Below are 19,474 nucleotides of genomic sequence, written 5' to 3' on the forward strand. Positions count from 1 at the left end.
AATATTAGCTACATATGACTCACAGAATCACAGAATGAATAAGGTTGGAAGGGACGGGTCATCTCGTCTAAGCTCCCTGATCAAGTAGGGTCATCCTGGATCACATGGCACAGAATTGCGTCCAGCAGGTTCTTGAGTCTCTCCAGTATGGGAGACTCTACAACCTCTCTGGGCTATCTGTTTCAGTGCACAGTCACCTGTAAAGAAGTTTTTCCTCATATTCAGGTGGCACTTCCTGTGTTAGTTTCTGCCCATTGCCTCTTGTCCTATTGCTTGGCACCACTAAGAAGAACCTGGTCCCATCCTCCTAACATTCTCCCTTCAATAGTTATAGCCACTGATGAGGTCCCCTCTCAGTCACCTCTTCTCGATGCTGAACAGGCCCAACTCCCTCAGGTTTTCCTTACAAGAGAGATGCTCCAGTCTCTTAATCATCTTTGTTGCTCTCTGCTGGACCTGCTCCAGGAGCTCCATGTCTGTCTAGTCCAGAGGGGCCCATAACTGGAATCAGGACTTCAGATACACTTCACTAGGACTGAGTAGAGGGGCAGGGTTGCCTCTCTCTACCTGCTGGCAGTGCTGAAGGGCTGCATAGAACTCTGGGGTATCAGCCACTCCTCACAGCTTTGTGCCATCAGCAAACTTGATGAGGGGGCATCTGCCCCTTCATCCAAGTCATTGATAAGTAAGTTAAATAATGCTGGGCCCACTACTGAAACTTTGGGGGACACCAGTAGTAACAGGCCTCCAACTAGACCCTGTGCAAATTATTATGACCATCTAGGATCTGTTGTTCATCCAGGTCTTAATCCACCTCACTGTCCACACATTCAGTCCACACTTCCTGAGTTTGCCTATGAGGATGTTGTGAGAGACAGTGCCAAAAGCCTTCCTGAAGTCAAGATATATAATATCCACTCCTCTTCCCTCATGCATCCAGGTAGTTGTTTCATCGTAGAATGCAATCAGATTGGTCAAGCATGATTTAGCTTTAGTGAATTCATGTTGACTATCTCAGATCACCTTCTTGACATTCATGTGGACAGCGATGGCCTCCAGAATGAGGCGCTCCATCATCTCTCCAGGGATTGAGGTGAGGCTGACTGGACAGTAGTTTCCTGTGTCCTCCTTCTTTCCCTTTTTGAAGATTGGAGTGACATTTGGTTTCTTCCAGTCCTAAGGTACCTCTCCTGATTGCCATGACCTACCTATGGTGTCTGGCAGCTCTCTCAGCATTTGTGGATGCATCCCATCAGGGCCCATGGACTTGTGGATGTCAAGTCTGCCTAGATGTCTTCTGATCCAATTCTCCCTGACCAAGGAAAAGTCTTCCTTCCAACATTCCTTTACCCTGATCTCTTGGGTCAGAGATCCCTGAGGATTGGTCTTGTCAGTGAAGACCAATGCAAAGAAGGCATTCAGTAACTGTGCTTTCTCTGCATCCTCTATTAACAGGATTCCCCTTCTACTTAGTAATGGGCCAACATTATCCTTTGGTTTTGATGTATTTGATGAAGTCCCTCTTGTTGTCCTTAATATCCTTGTCCAGATTTAATTCCAGATGGGCCTTGGCCTTCCTTGTCTCATTTCTACTTACCCTGATGACTCCCTATATTCATTCCAAGTGGCTTGACCATGCTTCCATCTCCTGTGTATTTCCTGCTTATGCTTGAGCAATGACAGTTCTTTATTCATCCATGCAGGTCTCTCATCCCTTTTGTCTGATTTCTTGCTCATCGGGATGCATTGTTCTTGGGCCTGGAGGAAATGATCCTTGAATATCAACCAACTCTCCTGCACTCTTCTTCTCTGCAAGGTCTATTCCCATAGGATTCTTCCAAGATGATCCCTGTAGAGGCTAAATTTAGCTCTCCTGAAGTCCATGGTTGCAATCTTACTCACCACCCAATATTGAACTCCACAGTCTCATGGTTAATACAGCCAAAGCTGCCCCCAACCTTCACATCTCCAACAAGGTCTTCCCTGTTTGTTAGTATAAGTCAAATAGCACACTATTCTTTGTGGGATACTCAACTGCCTGTGGCAGGCAGTCATCAAACTGCTTTCCAAGAGCCTCCTGGACTGTTTGTGCTTCGCTGTGTTGCTTTTCTAGTAGATGTCAGGGGGGTTAAAGTCCCCCACAAGAACCTGTGCCTGTGACTTTGAGGCTGCTTCGAGTTGCCTGTAGAAGGTCTGATCCGCTTCCTCCTCCTGATCAGGTGGCCTGTAGCAAACACCCACAACAGTGCCACCCTCACTAGTCTGCCCTTTTATCCTAATCCGTAAGTTTTTGTCTTACTTGTCATCCACCCCAAGACAGAGTTTGATACATTCCAAGTGTTGTCCAACATAGAGGGCAACCACCCCATTGCGCCTTCCTGCTTCATCTCTCCTAAACAGCATGAAGCGCTTCATGCAAGAGATTCGACCATGTCTCTGTAATCACGATGAGGTCAAAACCCTGCAGCTGCACACAGATCTCTAGTTCATTCTGCTTGTTCCTCATACTGCATGCATTGGTGTACAGGCACTTTATAGAAATATTTGATTGTCTCAGTATCTCAGCAGGGTTGCAAAGGGACAGCCCATAGTCCTGTCTTGTGGTTACATCTTTGGCTGCTTGTGCTTGCTCGACTTGACTCTGTAATTTAGGGACTAAAACCTGTAATTAATCTTTTTTACTCCAAGTTTTATGGCCAGTGCAGACATATTTTTACTTATCAGAGTACCTGTCCTCATTAAAACACCTTCAGTGGTTGATTTACCAACATTAAAATGGCTGATTATAGGCATATGCGACCGGAAATAAAGCAGCTTTCCAGATGGCAGTGGCTAAACACTTTTTGCAAGATACAAAGTGCACTCCTATTACAGCTCAAACTACAGCTTTATCTAGGTTGTCAGACCTATGTTCTGTGTTCAGCCTGCTATATTCTGAAGTGCCAAAAACCCAGTCTTGTCCCACCAGCTGAAGCCACTTCAGAAAAATATTCTGTAGAAGTAATGCCCAATCTCATCTCCTTCTCTTCTTCATGCGTGAAAGTACTAATGATCTTCCATGTTTTCCAAAGTCATCAGTCATCATGACTGCTCATCTGTTCAGAGCAACCTATTTGTATGAATTGCATTGTTAATCACCAATGTTCCCACCTGCTGTTTAACATAATTTTGAAATAATGTTTTGAAATATGTTTTGAAATAATTTTAAAATATTGTTAGCTAGGGGCAAAAAAATGAAGGAATCAGTGGAGTTTGATTGTAATTTCAGGAATTTTATACAGTAGATATCTCAACAGTCATCAAGAAAAGATTCCTCAATGTGTCAGTATCTGTCCAGAATATTTTGTAATTGTTCCTAAAGGTACTCCACCAGAGACAACAGCTTCCTAACATCCTGATTTCTAATGAAAGGAGGAGAAATGTCTGCAAAAGTTGAAACCTGGTAAAATTATAAAAAAAGTAATCTTGCTAAAAAGCTATTGGTGATCTTAAGTATGAGTTTATGTACATGTGAAATTGTTTTTTATAACATGAAACTTGATCTATCTTTAATAATGGAAAAAGTAATGTCCCATACTGGAATCTTGTCACCAGCTATCAATTTATGACTATTACCTTATTAATAGCTTAAAAATATTTAAACTGGCTTTTGTGACCAGAAAAGATACCATTTTCTTAATAATTTTTGGTTGTCACATAATAAGTGGAAAGTTAAAAGAAACTACCTTTAATAGTTAAAATAACTCAAAGTGTATTTTGCCTGATCCCCTAAAAAAATGAAAAAAAAGATGATCCAGCTATCTATGTATACAGTACCTGCCAGTAACTAGCTTAGAGAAAAAAAATGATTTTGAAATAATCATCTCTCCAGGTTGTAAATAGCAATTAATTATATAGCAATTTTGAGATTTTCCCCCTTTTGATACTATTTATTTTTCATTGTCATGTGAACTGTTCTTTCTTACTTTCCCAATAGTAATTATTATTCAGTTTATTATTATATTTTCTTTTTTTTGTTCAGTTCACATTTAACTCAGCTTTTCTCTTAACTGCATCCAACTGTCTATGTATTTATTTAAGCCTTTTATGGTCATTTTGTTCATTCTTTCAAATTCACATTCCCCACTGGAGAAGTATATCAGTTCGCATTGCAAACTTCCCCACAGTCCTGCCAGCACTCTTCAAACCATTTCGCAAGCATCAGCTCCACAGACACTCGAATAATTTTGCTTTTGAGTACACATAGTCTTTAACCAACAACACTGACAATCTGTAACAAATATAGAAGCTAGAATGGCAGCCATGAAATACATTTCACATAGTCCATTCCAGAGTCATCAAAGAGCAATATTAACAACTTGGTATTAACAGCTTGTGTCAGCTTTGAAGGATTTCAGATCCCAAAAGAAAGAACAGGCTCTGTATGATGCTCCTAATTCCTCAGCTTATCTAGCTGCAAGAAAATGTGAATGTGAATGCATGACCTGAAAGGAATTCACTCTTTCTTGCTGTTCAAAAAACCAGTATCTGCATCAGTGTAGATATATTATCGTTATATATTACCACACTACACAACTAACAATGCTGAGATTTAAAAAGTATGCAATACTGTCGTGGGGTACCTGTCGTGAGGTCTTGGTCCGAGGGGAAAAGAAGGACACACAAGACACACTAGGATGGTGAGACAAGAGATGTCTGTCTGCTCAGCGCAGCAGGCAGCCTTTATTGAGTTTGCCAACTTCACACACAACACAAACATATTCCCACAACAACACCCAGGAATCCAAGCACCTGCACATTATCAAACCGTCTTAACCTTGTACTCCCTGCAACCCAAGGCCGTGTCCATGGAAACCATCTAACCAGCTCCACTGCTCCCATGGAACACGGCCTAACTTTTGCACTACCTCAAACTTTAATTGTGGGGCTACAACTTCACCCCACACAATACTAAACCATAACAGAATTATTAAGCATGTATTGGGCATGATGGTTACCACAAGATGAACCTTGTTCTTGGTTCTGTACAGTACTCCCTGGTCCAATTCTGTTCATCTGCTTTTGCTCCCTTGACCTTTTAATACAATTTTTCCTGAAAGCTGAGGACACGCTACCTGATAGTTATCCTACAGAGGGGATGTACAGTCCCTGAAACATATCATTCCCCACTGCCTGCAGTGTTCCTCCCTCTCCCTCACAAATGCTGAAGCAGATCATAGCTTCCCCATGATCTTAGTCCACTGAGATCAGACTGGCTGGGCAGTAGGAGTGGGAGAGAGTGAAAAATCCCACCTATGCCCTCTGAAGCCTTGGCGCTTCTCTGTCCAAAGATTTAACAGAGCTGTGATAACTTAAGGATACCGTGATTCATTTTTGTTACCATCTTTATCAAGATAGCATCAAATTATATAGTTCATTACTAATCCAATAATGTTCTTCTAAGATACTAATGCTTATTTACTGTGCTGTGCTCCATGAAACATTTTCCACAATTATATATCATATCAGAACATCTTGCTACAAGTCCTAAGCATTAAAAAGGGAATGGAAACAGGAATAACACTAATATTGAGCAACATTCTTTCATTAACAGAAGCAGAGTCAATGTCTACACAATGGAATAGATGGAGGTTTTACTAAGAATGTTTTGTTGGACTTCATGGTGATTCCTACTGCCACTTCTCCTTTCTCTCTAGAAATCTCTTTTTGCTTATCTTTATATCTATTTTTACTTTCCACTCTTTTTTTCAGATGTTCAGCATACCACCATTCTTACAGCTTCTAGAGCAACAGCAAAAGTAAAGCTATCTGGGCTGTGCTCCTGTTCAACAGCACTTTCCCTTTGGCAGACAGGAATACAGGAAAGCTCTAACCAGCGTCACAATGCTACCATGTGATCAGGTGCCCCTTTAAAATTCTGAGGTGGCTTATCTCATCCAAGAGAAAAAAACATTTGCCCCACTGTACACATGGCAGTATTTATGCTCATTTCCCTGCTTCTTGGTTGTTTTTTTTCTGGGTGAAATTCTACACCTTTGAAAGAAAGATTTCACCTATCAAAACAACAACAAAAAAATGCTCTCGAGGTCATGCCTTCCTTTTAATGAACATATTTTAGTGCGCTTGGAGTTTTATTGAACTTTGTTTCTTTTCTTGTATGCCTGTACAATTAGGCAATAGTGATTTGTGTTTTCTTTTCTTGCTGGTCCAGTCTCTAAAGAACAATGCCTTTCAAATTCATTTTCAAAACCTTACTGTTTTCTGTTAGTGCAAGGATGGCTAAAATGTAACCTTGCAATGTGAGTCCATCAAAATTATTGCTACTCAAATAAAAGGAAATGACAGAACATTCAGAGTACTTATAAAATAATTTCAGATATATTTTTGGAGTCATCTGGAAAAAATGGCACTACAGTATCTAAAAATACCAAATTTTACCCTGAGGTAGACTACCTATTGCAAATGAGAGGCTTTTACTTTGAGAGTGATTTTGAATTTTTACAGTAACTGAATTGACTAATTCTGAGTCTTATTTGAAGAGAAACAGAGGGAAAAACAGGAAGGAATAACATTAACAGTCCAACCGAGTAGAAGAATTCCTAAGATGAGAAAAGGAAATGTGCGCCATCTGGAAGAGAAGTTTCTAAACATAGGCTATTAGGTTATATGGTTCATGATTAAAATCTGGCAAAAGCCTTCTTTTCTCTGGCAGAACAGACAGTATCTTGATTCTTGAATAATCATGGTACTGCTGCAGAGCAGAGAATATTACCTTCTCTAGGGATATGAAGTTCTGGATCCCCTGGGAAGAGGCCAATCTCTTGTTTGAGTTGAATACATTTCACAGATGAAGAGGAGGAATAAGAAAGAAAAAGCTCTGGCCTATTTACCCTGGAAGCTATCAGCTGGGAAAAGCAGTTTGGCACAGCTCCCTACAGTGGGCTAGCAAATATCAGTAATAGTTTTATTTCTTTGGTTGAAAGGACGCAACTATCTGAGTCTGTGTCATAATTATTTCAATTTTCACTTTATCAATATCTATAGTCCAAACTGGAGCAATGAAAAGATGTCTTGAAATGAATTAAAAAATACATAAATTTAGAACTAATTTTTATAGTTGTCTTCTGTAGGCAGCTGTCCCTTATTAGCAAAATTATGCAAGATAATCTTGGAAAATCTTCTCGGTATCACAGGGGATTTGAGAGTGATGACACCTGACAAATCATTTTGTCAGGCACTACACCAGAATTTCCTCTATGTGAGTTCAAAAGGAGACAAAAATGAAAACCAGCAATATCACTCAGAATAACATGCGACAAAAGAAAATATTTTATAATTGTTTATCTTTACATTTTTGTCAGAAAAGAAACCTTTTCAACTATGGCTATACAACACAATTCAGCACAGGGTAGATCAGTGACTTGCAGTTTCATAGTCACACCAGAGAGGGGATATGCCTTGTCCAACATACACAACTTCTTGGCAGAACAAATTAAAGCAAACAGAATGCAATAACGCAGCTATATTGCTTCTTACTAGAAAAGTTGCCACTGTCTCCTGGAAATACCCAAGAGGTTAGGGCTTCACAGAGCTGTCTACATCAGGGACTGCAGCTCCCTCTAAGTTTATGTTCTGCGTTTAGCTATTACCTTGATTAATCAAGAACTGTATTGAACTTCGGAAGATAAACATTTTTCTATCTAATTTTTCTATTTTTTTAGATGTTTTTGCAATAATAATGCCAATAATTTTCTTTTAGTCTTGAGATCATTCTCAATTCACAAATTAAAAGTATCAAAGATAAGGCAGTCTCACTATGTTCTACATTCTCATTCTCAGATTCTAAATTCTAATATTACTTACAATGGTAATATTTTCAGTTAAATTAATATCTTGCCTTTCTTAATCAGTCTCTATGTATACAAAGGTGCATGTGGGATAGTTTATTCACCTTGGAGACATTTGGACAAGATCTTTTTTAATATTTAATTATTTTCTTAGATTTCTTAGAAGCTGCAGGATATTCAGGGTCACTTGCCTTTACAAGGAGAACAAGCAGACTAGAATCCCTTCAGGTCAGGAATTATCCAAGATAAAGAATCTTTTTCTAAAACTGATGTGAAAAAAAGATAAACCACAACTAATGCAACAGTGTTGTACTCTAAAGTTTCCAGCATGCAGGCTGCATGCAGGAATTTTCAGATCATGTATCTGATTATGAATCAGAGGAATTAGTTCCATGAATTGTAAGAGAAGGTTGGATAGATTAAAGCATAACTGAGCATAACTGTAATAACAGAGCATAACTGTTACATAAAATTTGATGAAAATAATTTAGGAAGATTTCATGAGCAGATTGGTGTCTGATGGTCTGTTAAGAATGTCAGCAGTGTTTTCTTTAGGCAGAGTACAGACACATTTTCCCTTCTGAAAAGAAATGTTGGAGGTTTCTGATTTACTGAAGATCAGCTGGGTGCAGGAGGCTAGAAGACTGCAGAAAAGCCATTTTTCACTGTAGGCCTTGGGCAGCTGATTTAGCAAGGAAATGAAGAGAATGAAGGTAAAATGAGCTAAAATAGCTAGGAAAGTAGCTTCTAGTATTTGAATACAGATATACACATACTGCAGCTGTGGCATTACAGAGGCAATTAAATGGGTGTTCCATAATCTTAGCTTGACTCACAGGCCAAATGGGATGTACCATTTTAAAATTCTGCCTTCATGTACTACATATGTGAATAATGTTCTATCTCCAGATTAGTGGATATAACATGACTAACCGTGCTATTTTAATCACGTTTGCAATGATGATTACTGTAAGACACTTCTGAGAATCTTTAATCTAAGACTAGTCATTCATCTCCATTTCTTCCTTGTCACAATCCACCCAGATGCTGTCTACTGTGACCTTTCTGCTCTTATTTCATCGTGCTGTTTGCCAGAAGATTATTTTTGATCCCTGCGGTCCTTCATAACAAATAGGCCTTATCGCTGTCTTTATATATAGAATGAAAAAGAGTGGTTATCTCAGTATCTATGATAATCTGTTTAAAATAGTACACTGAAAGGAATTGCACACGAAATACTTTTATGTCATTTAATTCTGCTTTTTCTATCCACTCTACCTTTGTTTTTAAAAAAGGAGAAAAGCAGCAGACAGGATGTTTTTGTGGAAGGCCAGGAATATTGAATAAAGCTGCTCTACTCTCTAAAGGACTGTCAATAGGATACTACCACTGCAAAGCCATTTGCTGCAGAAATAACCTTTATATTCTTTTTGTGCAATCAAATTTGTATACTGATAAATAACAATGATCTTTAGCTATTGTCTGAGGATATGAAGGTTGTACATAAATAAAAAACTGCAAAACCTGCATTCATTTGGTGCTAGCTAGTTTCTACATCTTTACTACTTCATTTTTACTTAATATAATAAAATAACGATGATTCCAAACTGGTGATCTCAGAGGGCCTCAGGTAAGCCAGCAACATCCTTGTATAAGAATTATGTTAAAGGGGCTTACCCAAAATTCAAATGGAGGGCTGTATGTTATCTTCTGTTCTTTACAGAAAGTGTAGAAGAGGTGATGGACCAAAACTTCCTATATATCTGAGAGCTCCCATTCTGCTATGCTCCAACAGATGGCAGGGCTTCCAGGAATTTCTAGAGTTTTTCCTGCTGGGATCCTATGTAAGGTATGGTTGTCCCTCTGCGTGAAAAAAAGGCAGAAGAACAAGCCATCATAAAACATAAGGGATATCCTTGTGTGTATTTTGCTAAATGAATTTACATAGTTACAGAAGGAGAAAGCTATAATTACCCTTTTTGGCTGCTAAATAGTGTTGCTGATTTTTTAAGCACATCTCTATAAAGGGCAAAATATAAAAGTTCATCTTGTTTTAAAGATAGTGTTTGTTGTCAGAGCATTACCTGCTTTAAGTGGTGGAATAGCTCCGGAAAAATAAAATGCATTTAGTTGTGTCTATTAGATACTCAAGATAATAATTTATTTACTGGGAACAGCTTCACAGTTTTGTGTCAGGTTGTCAGAAGGAGCATCTGCTAACTACTCGAAATAAAAAATAGGGCAATTAAGATACACAGTTCGGAGAGGGACAGTAGTTTGTGGAAACTTTGGCCATGCTCTGCCCTCAGATCCCTTTCCGTAGGTCCAGAATAAGTCTTCAGGTAATAGCTACTCCGAAATGAGAATATAAAACTAAAAGCAGTACTTGCTATATGTTTGGAAACACAGGGTTAATTTCTACCTGAGACAATAGAAGTGAATGAAAATGAAGGCTGAAATACACCAACTTCAATAATCCTGACTGATACTATTTAAGACTCCACATAACTAATTGTCTTGCTGGTAACAGTAGTCCTAGAAATGCTAGTTGAAAAGAGTCTAAGATTATTGGCAGTTAAGATGTATGAATGAATGTTTCTGATGTAGCAAACTTACAGAATCTTGGATTGGGTTGAAGGAACTCTGTGGTACACTTAGGGCTTGCTGTAAAATACATGAAATTTCCCCTCTGCAGAGTAGCATATGCTTGGGTTTAGTTACCACAGAGCAAGAACAGCCATAGTGGAAATGACAGAAGATTTGCAATTCTTATATGTTTCAAGCCTACAAAGAATTTAAGCATATTCTGAATTTTGAATTAGTCCCACTGAACTATTTTTTATAAGGTTAGTTAGTTACGGTTAAAGTGCCTGGTATTAAATGCCGTTATAGGTGGGACCCCAGTGACATCTTGGGTATGAGTCTATACTAATTCACATGCATGACTTTCTTTTCAAATTAAACTAACCACTACAAAACTGTGGAGTATGTAATCAATAGATTTTGGGTTTTCTATCTCTTGCACAATCTATTTGAGTTAAAGGGCAGGTCAATCAAAATGTAACAAAGTATTTTATTCAATTAAGGAGCATGTGTATCAGATGATCAGGCCAAAAGTGACCAGCTTAATTCAGCATGATATATCAGCAAAACAGAACAGCTGCCTTGGGGTATGAGTGGTGGTATGAGTGGTTTAGAGCTTTAATTTTTAAACATTACGTATAAATAATCATGTCAGAAATACACTTTTGATTTAGTTATAGAACAGAGTAAGAGAAATACATATACCTCTTAACCTTGTTCTAGAACCAAGTATTAGTTTAAGGGCTAGTTCATTTAAGTGGTATCAGAGTAGGCAAACTGTGATGCAAAAATGAGTATATAATTGCATCCAGATACTTTTGGGCTAGTATTCAGTGTTGACTATATGAACTCAAAGACTAAGGAATACTAAATGCCTTTCCTGAACTACAGCACAAATACCTAAGAATTGCAAATGACCTTTTCTACCCTTCCTCCTCCCACAGTTTGCAAGACCTAAACACTCCCATCACAAAGTCACTTCAACAAAGTATGTCAAAGCGTATTTGAAATGGCCAGTTGATGAGAGATGTGTATCTACCTGAGTAGAATTTTCAGAAATATTTACTCGGAAAAATGCTGACTCTGCTGTGGCTGTGTTTAGACTCACTTTGAGGCTAGTTTTGTGTGTCTATTCATGTAAAGGAGTCAAATAATAGAACAGTTCAGAGAAAAGAGAGTAAGAACACAGCAAATTTTGAACTTAGAAATATGACTGGTCATAAAAAATTATAAGTTTCTTTTAACCAGTCCTGGAACACAAAAATACTGTATGACTCATACATCCAATCAAAGCTCTTTAAAACAGTTTAGATGTTGAATTTCAAATATTTGTGAACAATATATACACTAAAACTTACTCAGAGCAATAATCTCATGAATACATTTGAGAAAATTATAAGATGTTCATGACAAAATCACATGCAGAAATAGAGATAAAACTAATTTAATCAATTATTTGCCATGAATTATTTGAAACTTCTAGTCATCACCAATATCAGACACCAAGCTTGTGAAATAAGAGTAAAAATGTTTTAAAGCAAGAATAGTATCATTCATAGTAGCCAACATTCACACCCTTACTCATTATTATATTATTTACATAAGTTTTTAGCTATGACAAAATACAATCAGTCATTTTTACATAGTTTACCATTTTTATTAAAATTGTTTTTGAAAGAGCTCAGCATTGTTACAGCTGCTGGAAGTATGCTAGATCACTTATAGTACAAATAGAAGAAAATTACCTTTATGCCAATGAGTTTATTGTAAGAGTGTTTTTACTTTAGCTTTCTGGTAATTTCTTATAAAAAACCCCAAAGAGGTTGCTTAATTGAACATAATCAATATGTACAATATATTTGGATAAACACAGCATCACAGACTTCTATGCAAACAGATCATGAAGCAGCAAAAGAAAAACTTAATTTGTTGAATTTGATACTGTGCATAAAAAATACTTGTAACCTTTAAAACTGTTAATTTAACATGAAGCCTTAAATCATAACATAAGCCCAAGTGGATATGCTCCATCAACCCAACAGCATGGCATTAGACCTGCAGTCAGTGAAGTGGTCTGGGCAGAGATCACTTAACCTCCACTGAAACCACTTCCTATTGCTGGGTAGTTGCTAGAAACAGGAAGAAACCTGAGTGACAAAAGCAACCTTCAAAATTGGAGATGTGCTAATATTTTCCTAATCAATAACAAATGAATAACATGGTAGTGCTTTGAGAAGGAGCTGTGAATTCCCCCAGAAGAAATCTATTTACGATGTGCTCCACAGGAAGGAGAAAAGTTTGAACTTTGGGGATGATGGCCCGCAGCAGAGCTTTCATGTGGTTTCTTTGTGAAACTGTGAAACTGTGAGGAGACTGCTCTCCCTCAAGTCTACAAAACACAAAAAATTGCAAGGTGGAACAGCTGGATTAGTAGTAGTTAAAACCAATCTGTATGAGTAATTTTTACTTCAGTGCTTGCAATTTTAAAATTCATATTTCAAGTAGATGACTGAGGATGGTCTGAGAGACAAAGTAATGCAGGAAGAATAGGAGACATGGTATCAGGTATCTCATACAGGTGGCACCTTTTCGCATTAAAAGGTAAAGAGAGACACAGAGGGCAGTGGAATGCACCGCAAAGATGGCACGTACTAATGGACTAAATAATTAAAATCAATATTAACTGTTGTGAAATGTGAAAATCAATTATTTCTATAAATTCAGGGTTGTTCTGTAATTAATTTTCATGGTTCAGCAGTGGGCATGAACAATAACATAAAAAGCTGCCAATAGGTTACCTCTCCTCATTCACCCTGGCTTCTCCAAGAGAAGACAGAAAGATAATATGAAAGGCAATGAGTCTGTGGAAACAAAGAAATGGTTTCAGAGAAAAACTGGTCTTTGCTCACTAACAGCAAAACTGTGATTCTCTCTTGATGTTTTCTTACAGTCCTGACATAACTCAGACAAAAAGAGTGAGCCTGTGCTTACCTTTCCTATAGTCATAGGTAAATGAGGTTACCAAGAATTGAAGGCACAGGGTATCTTGAAAGAAATCTTACTTTTATTCCCTGAATAAAGTCCAGCCACACTATGGTAAGCACGCATATGCCACTTCAGACTGGCATGTTGGCAGAAAAGCACAGTCTGGTCCCAAATCTGGGTATCATTCTCTAAGGAGCAAAAAGATAGGTACATTACAACAACTTTAATGTCTTAAAATACAGATACCTATCTCTGGATGATGGCAGGAAGGAATAGAATATTGTTGCTTGTATTTTTGTTTCTAGTGAGAGAAGCCAATCAGGAAGTGTTATAGCAATTTGGAGGAATTTGCCTTCTGGAGGGCACAGATTCCTCCAGAAGGTTCTCAGAGCTTTTTAGTCTCAAAAAGCAGAACCAGGATACTCATGGAATATCACATGTTGCAGAAGAAAGGACTGTTATTCATGTTTGAAGAAAATCCTTTTACACCATTGCTTTTTTTCTTTTTCTTACCACTTTTACAGGGGACAAAAGTGTTCTGCTTCTGTGCTAATTCAGATTTGATATACAATGCACTTGACCAGGGACATTGACAACTTGGCTAAGTGTTTTGCTAACTGTCTTCATTCTTCAAAAAAACAATCCTAGGAGATTATTTTCTCTTTATATCTTACTTTCTTCTGCAGTATTTGTTTTGGCTGTTATTGATTCCCTTTTTTTTTCAGTACTGTTTTGATATGCTGAGCATGCAAACTCCATGGAAAGTCAAAGGTGTTCACATCCTACTGTTGCTTACTCTCTTCCCTTTTCTTATTCTCCTGGACTTTTGCAATTCAGAGTATCTTCATGATTCATTGCATAAAAGGAGGAAGACACTGCCTCAGTTATTCCAGAAGTTCAGTTGCTATGCAGCTGACCTCTCTCCTGGCCTCTTTCTGTTGTTGTATGACCATATGTAATATCTTCTCACTCTCAGCTGTAACATCTTGAAAAAAAATGAAAGGTATGAGGAGGTTAGCAGTGATATTGTGTACTCCATTTCTCATCAAGTTTTAGATATGCAATGTAAAAGATAAACCGGCAGTGAAGCAACACTAATTCAGATCCTCTGAGGACTTCAACCTTAGTATTGATAAATCACCTCTAAGGAAATGCTCCTACTTGGAGGACCAAATCAGAGTACAGTAGTAGATAATGCAAACCTGCACGCTCAGTCCTAATCCAAAGGGTCCCATTTGCACTGGCTAGCATCAGTTACAGAAGATGTGGAAGCCTTCTTGGCCTCACAAGCTTTAGCTATCACTATTTATAAATTCAGCAAACAAAAGTCAAACTCAGTACACCAGCACAGGGAGAAAATCTTGACAATGTGAAGTGGCCACCTAAGCAATTACAGATTGAAAAACTAGATAGGCAGCTATTCCAGTCCTATGATCTAAACATGTTGATCAATTCATTAATAGTAGATAGGCTACAAATAAAGAATTTAGTTGCTTTCTAGTAAACTGATTCAATGTTTTCTATTTCTTCTTTGGAATACTCACATTCTGCAAGGCACTTATCTTTTCCAGTAACAATCAGATTCCGTTTTTACTCTGGGGGCTAGCATAATTCTTACACCAGAAGTGAATATTAAAAACCAGCAGCTTCTTAAAGTGAAATGTAAAACTAAGAAATGGTCTATAAAGGATATTGTGATTGACTTACGCATGTGGTTGGCAGAGACTTTAATGAAAAAATACATCATGTCCTGGATGCTGTCTGCTAAAATTATAAAATATGGTATCTATTCCCACAAAAAACACATACCCCTAAGAGCTTTAAAAAGTGACATTAAAAAGCAAAATACCTTGTCCGGTGTCTTCATTTTCTTGATAGCTCTCTGTTTCACTCATAGGAAACTCCCCTGCAGGTCCAGAGAGGCGCTTTCCCTTCCAGGGGTGCTCTTTCTCTTGATCACCATTTTGAATGCTTTCTGTAATACCTGCCCTCCCCTCATTATACAGGAGATTGTTCTTTGGTGCTGTTCAATAACATGGTAGGCTCTGCAAATGCAAAAAACTTCACAATCTATTCCAAATCATTTAGGAAGAAGCAGATGTATCACCCTACCACAACGATTCATTTGTTTTCCAATCTCAGGAAGAGAGGGTTTAGTATTTGGTCCCATCACTCCTTGTCACTGTGAACAACTTCCGAATGATACCTGGAATGCTTGGAGTAATCAAAATGAGAAGTTGCAAGTGTTTCTTAATATTTCTCCAAGATGCAAGAGCCAGTGCATCTTCTGGTTGCTTGCAGATTTTATCAAAATCAGTTTATACAGTAATTACTGACATGTAAACAGGTCTTTTGGTCAAAAGGAACCAATCTCACTTAGTAATACTTATAATACAGGTTGCAGAACCCAGCTAAGTAATTAGAATAAATTCATTAAGCCTCAAGAGGCAAGCATTTGCCTCCTCTTGGCTCAGGAAGGACCTGTTGCTGTAAACCATCCAGATGCAAGAAGAGTCATATCATCCTGGAACTACTACTACGACAAAGGAGAGTGAACTGGAGCAGAGTATGAACAAAAGCTAAAGTCTGGGACTACAGCTTCATATTTTCCTGCTGTTTTTCTCTAAGCTCTTCTGGGAAAATAGTCCTTTTCGTGCAGCAAGGAAAGAAAGAATTATAGTTCTCATAAAAACAAATACACACTGCTGCAAATCTAATTTGCCCATTGCACCCAAGAGTAAAAGATCAGTGATATGGATTTGATTAGCTGCTGTATATATATTCAAAATTCTTTTTAAATTCCTGTAGAATGGGACTTGTGACTGTGTTCCACGGCATTTTTTATGATACACACAGATCACCTGGCTAAGTTGCTCAAAAGTTGCCTTTATCTCTCAATAAAAATGCAGCAAGGCTGAATGAAAGAGAATGAGGCATAAGCTGGTCTTTTACCTGCTATCTCAGTCACCAAGTTCTGTCAAGGCTCCAACAGAAGGGTTTGCATCAATTTATAAAGCAAGGCAAGAGAAGCAAACAAGCAACCCACTGAACAAGGCTAAATCACAACTTGCCTTTAAATCAATCAGCAGTGCCCATTAGGAAGCCTGAAGCCTGCAGAGAAAAGCTGCTCACCCCAGCAAGGATAGCTCCGTTTATGGGTAAACTGCTCAGTGGAACAGAGCCAGGGAGTGAACCCAGGCACCACACTGCTCATCATACATGTTAATTAACTGATAGCCTTCACCCTGGGATGGCCAATTAGCACTCTCTGCGGCATAGTTCACATGACAGCCTGCTCAAGGGACCATTCTCAGTAGTTCGTTCAGACATGATCACTGGTTCTTTTGGAAGTAAGAAGGAGATTTTTGCTGAACAGATGTAAGTCAGGTCATGCCACTTAATTTCAGAGCCTACAAACAGTCCCTAACCATGTTCAGTTTGCAATCTAACTCAGCCTTTTTATCACTAGTTTTCTCAAAATAATAAATAATCTCTAACTTTACCAGTAGCTACTTTATCCTACCTAAGTCCATCAGCCTAGAATGGCCTTGATGGCTTTCTAAAATCTATACATTGTTTCATCATACACAGGACTTAGCTGCTTTTCCTAAATACTTAAAAAGCTCATATGCCCTGCTAGTTTGTCAGTGTTCTTACAGCAGATGAAAATAGGAAGAAAATTCAAGCTTAAAAGTTGGAAATACTCTTGATAACAAAAAGTGTCAACCAGAGGATTTCCATAAACCACCATCATGAAAGTTGCAGAAATATTGAACAGTACTACATTTTTTGGAGTCCGTATCAATTTTAATGTTCAGAAAAACCTCCACAACTATGGAGGTGTGACCTTTTCCTGAGTGGAAGTATTTTGTTCCAGAAATAAGATAAGTTGCTTTCAAATATTTTTAGATTAAACTTCCTGACCTCTGAATTACCCCCCCAAATCCAAACTCCACATCAAAAAGCATACAGATTCTGACTCCTCTGGCTGTTGCCTCCTTCTGTTAGTGGCTAAGAGCATTTCTTTGCTCAACATATATGATGTGTTTGATATAGCAGAAACTTGATTACAAGAAGCTACTGGATCACTTCAAGATGACTATAAGAATGATCAGAACCATTCTGAAATGCTTCCTGCCCCGCCCTCCAAATGAGCCCAGAGAATTGCCACACTACTGAGACTTGGTGATTCGTGAAGCTCAGAAGTTTTCTGGCATATTACTCAACACTCAGTCACTGCTATGATGCAAACATTGCTCTCATCCCCAACAACTGCAAAAGAGAACACTATCCAGAGGTAAAGTGGAAATTTTTCAACAGTAAATATCTCAGAAACATGGAATCTGTGTATTAGCATGAATTTATTCCTCATCACACAGTCACCTTTGAACAGGAGAGGTGAAAAGCACCATCTCATAATAAACCAACAGTTTAGCACATGATAATTAGTCATGGAAGGTACCTATTTCCTTCCACTGACCTTGGAGAATGCCTACAAAGTAGCAAGGATAATCAACTAATATGCTTATATCAAAGAGCAAAATTACCAAAAAATCTATCTACACTGTCATGAACGTAAATATTACAATAACTAACAAATATATTTCTTTGTTAATAATAAACACATTTCATCCAACATAGCTTAATTTCTCATATTTGCAACTGAAAAAGAACTAAATGGCAAGAATGTATATTTTGTGGGAAGCGTCAGCTTTCTGTCATCAAGCATAGTCTGATCAATTCAATGTGTAGAAACCTATAAAAGTTTGAAATTAATTTACAGAAATATAGACAAGCCAAACCAAACAATAACAAAATCCCCAGGCTTCATACTCAACTTAATTAAAAGAGCTAGATTGTCACACACCAGGAAAGACAAGTCATAGTGAGATATCCTAGAAATGATTCTTCAGTAGAAAAATGTTCCTGTACCATTACCTATATCCTAAAGAGGTAACCTGTTACACCAGTGCTCTTCAGTAAAGGGATCTCTGTTATATCCAGATTTTGACATAAAGGATAAAGGAGAACAGAAGCTTGCGTGAATACCTAATAGCAAACTTCCAGTATCTGAAGGAGGCCTACAGGGAAGCCAGAGAGGGATTCTTCGTCAGGAACTGTAGTGATAGAACAAGGAGTAATGGGTACACATTGAAAGAAGGGAAATTTAGGTCAGATATTAGGAGGAAATTCTTTACTATGAGAGTGGTGAGGCACTGGAACATGTTATCCAGAGAGGTTGTGGATAACCCAACCCTGCAAGTGCTCAAGGCCAGGTTGGATAGGGCCTTGAGCAACGTGGTGTACTGGGATGTGTGCTGCCCATGGCAGGGGTGGCTGGGACTAGATGATCTTTAAGGTGCATTTCAACCCCTTAACATTCTATGATTCCATGATTCTATGATATAAGCAAGTAGACTACTATATCCAAACCTACGAATTTGTTGAAAGATCTAAATAATCTCAAATCAAATAAAAAATTACTGATATATTGTAAACAACAAGATTTTTACATTCTGGAGGATTTTAACAATAAAAGGAGTCACTAGTCACATGCCATTGTTACGTTGCATTCAGCTACCTCTACGCTTCTGGTGAGGGCCCAAAGCACATCCCTACTGGTGCCTGTGGCATCAGGGAGGCCCCCAGACATTGCCATCAGGAAGCCCTGCATGACAAGCCTGGGACCATGTCTGACTCCAGTCCCCACACCCTGCCTGATCCTGACACCCACCCATGGGTCGACAATCCCAGGGCAGCCTCAACCTGTTCCCTTCCTCAGGGAGGTGCCCAATGCCTAGGGCTGCCCCGGTTCCCCCCCGGCTGCCCTGCTCCTGGCTGGGGTAGTGGGATGGGGCTAAGCTGCCAGGCCCTGCCCTGCTGCCCAGAGAAGCCCCCAGTCTTGTGGGACCCTGTCATTTCTGGACTCTTGCTAATTCTTGTTGTACCTTCATCTATTCTCAAAATCCATTCCATTCCAGCACCAATGGTAAAACATTCTTTTAAATGTTCTGCAAAGTGACTCCATAAGAGACGATGGAGCTCTATGGTATGTGTTA

The 19,474-nt window shown here is 38.5% G+C and overlaps 1 protein-coding gene across 10 annotated transcripts in view; it reads right to left on the reverse strand.

Moving 5' to 3' along the window:
- The window catches only part of ANKS1B (ankyrin repeat and sterile alpha motif domain containing 1B), a 423,694-nt gene that overhangs the window by 115,577 nt on the left and 288,643 nt on the right, over positions 1 to 19,474 (reverse strand). Inside the window, exon 1 of one of the 10 annotated variants that reach the window (XM_027679970.1) lies at positions 9,525 to 9,545. The exons of the other annotated variants lie outside the window; for them this stretch is intronic. The gene's annotated coding sequence lies outside the window, so the exon portion shown is untranslated. Of the gene's footprint in view, positions 1 to 9,524; positions 9,546 to 19,474 lie in introns of those variants that run through there. 10 annotated transcript variants of the gene reach the window in all.

Source organism: Neopelma chrysocephalum, unplaced genomic scaffold (assembly GCF_003984885.1).
Source record: "Neopelma chrysocephalum unplaced genomic scaffold, ASM398488v2 Primary Assembly neopelma1_59, whole genome shotgun sequence".
NCBI classification, from domain to species: Eukaryota; Metazoa; Chordata; class Aves; order Passeriformes; family Pipridae; genus Neopelma; species Neopelma chrysocephalum.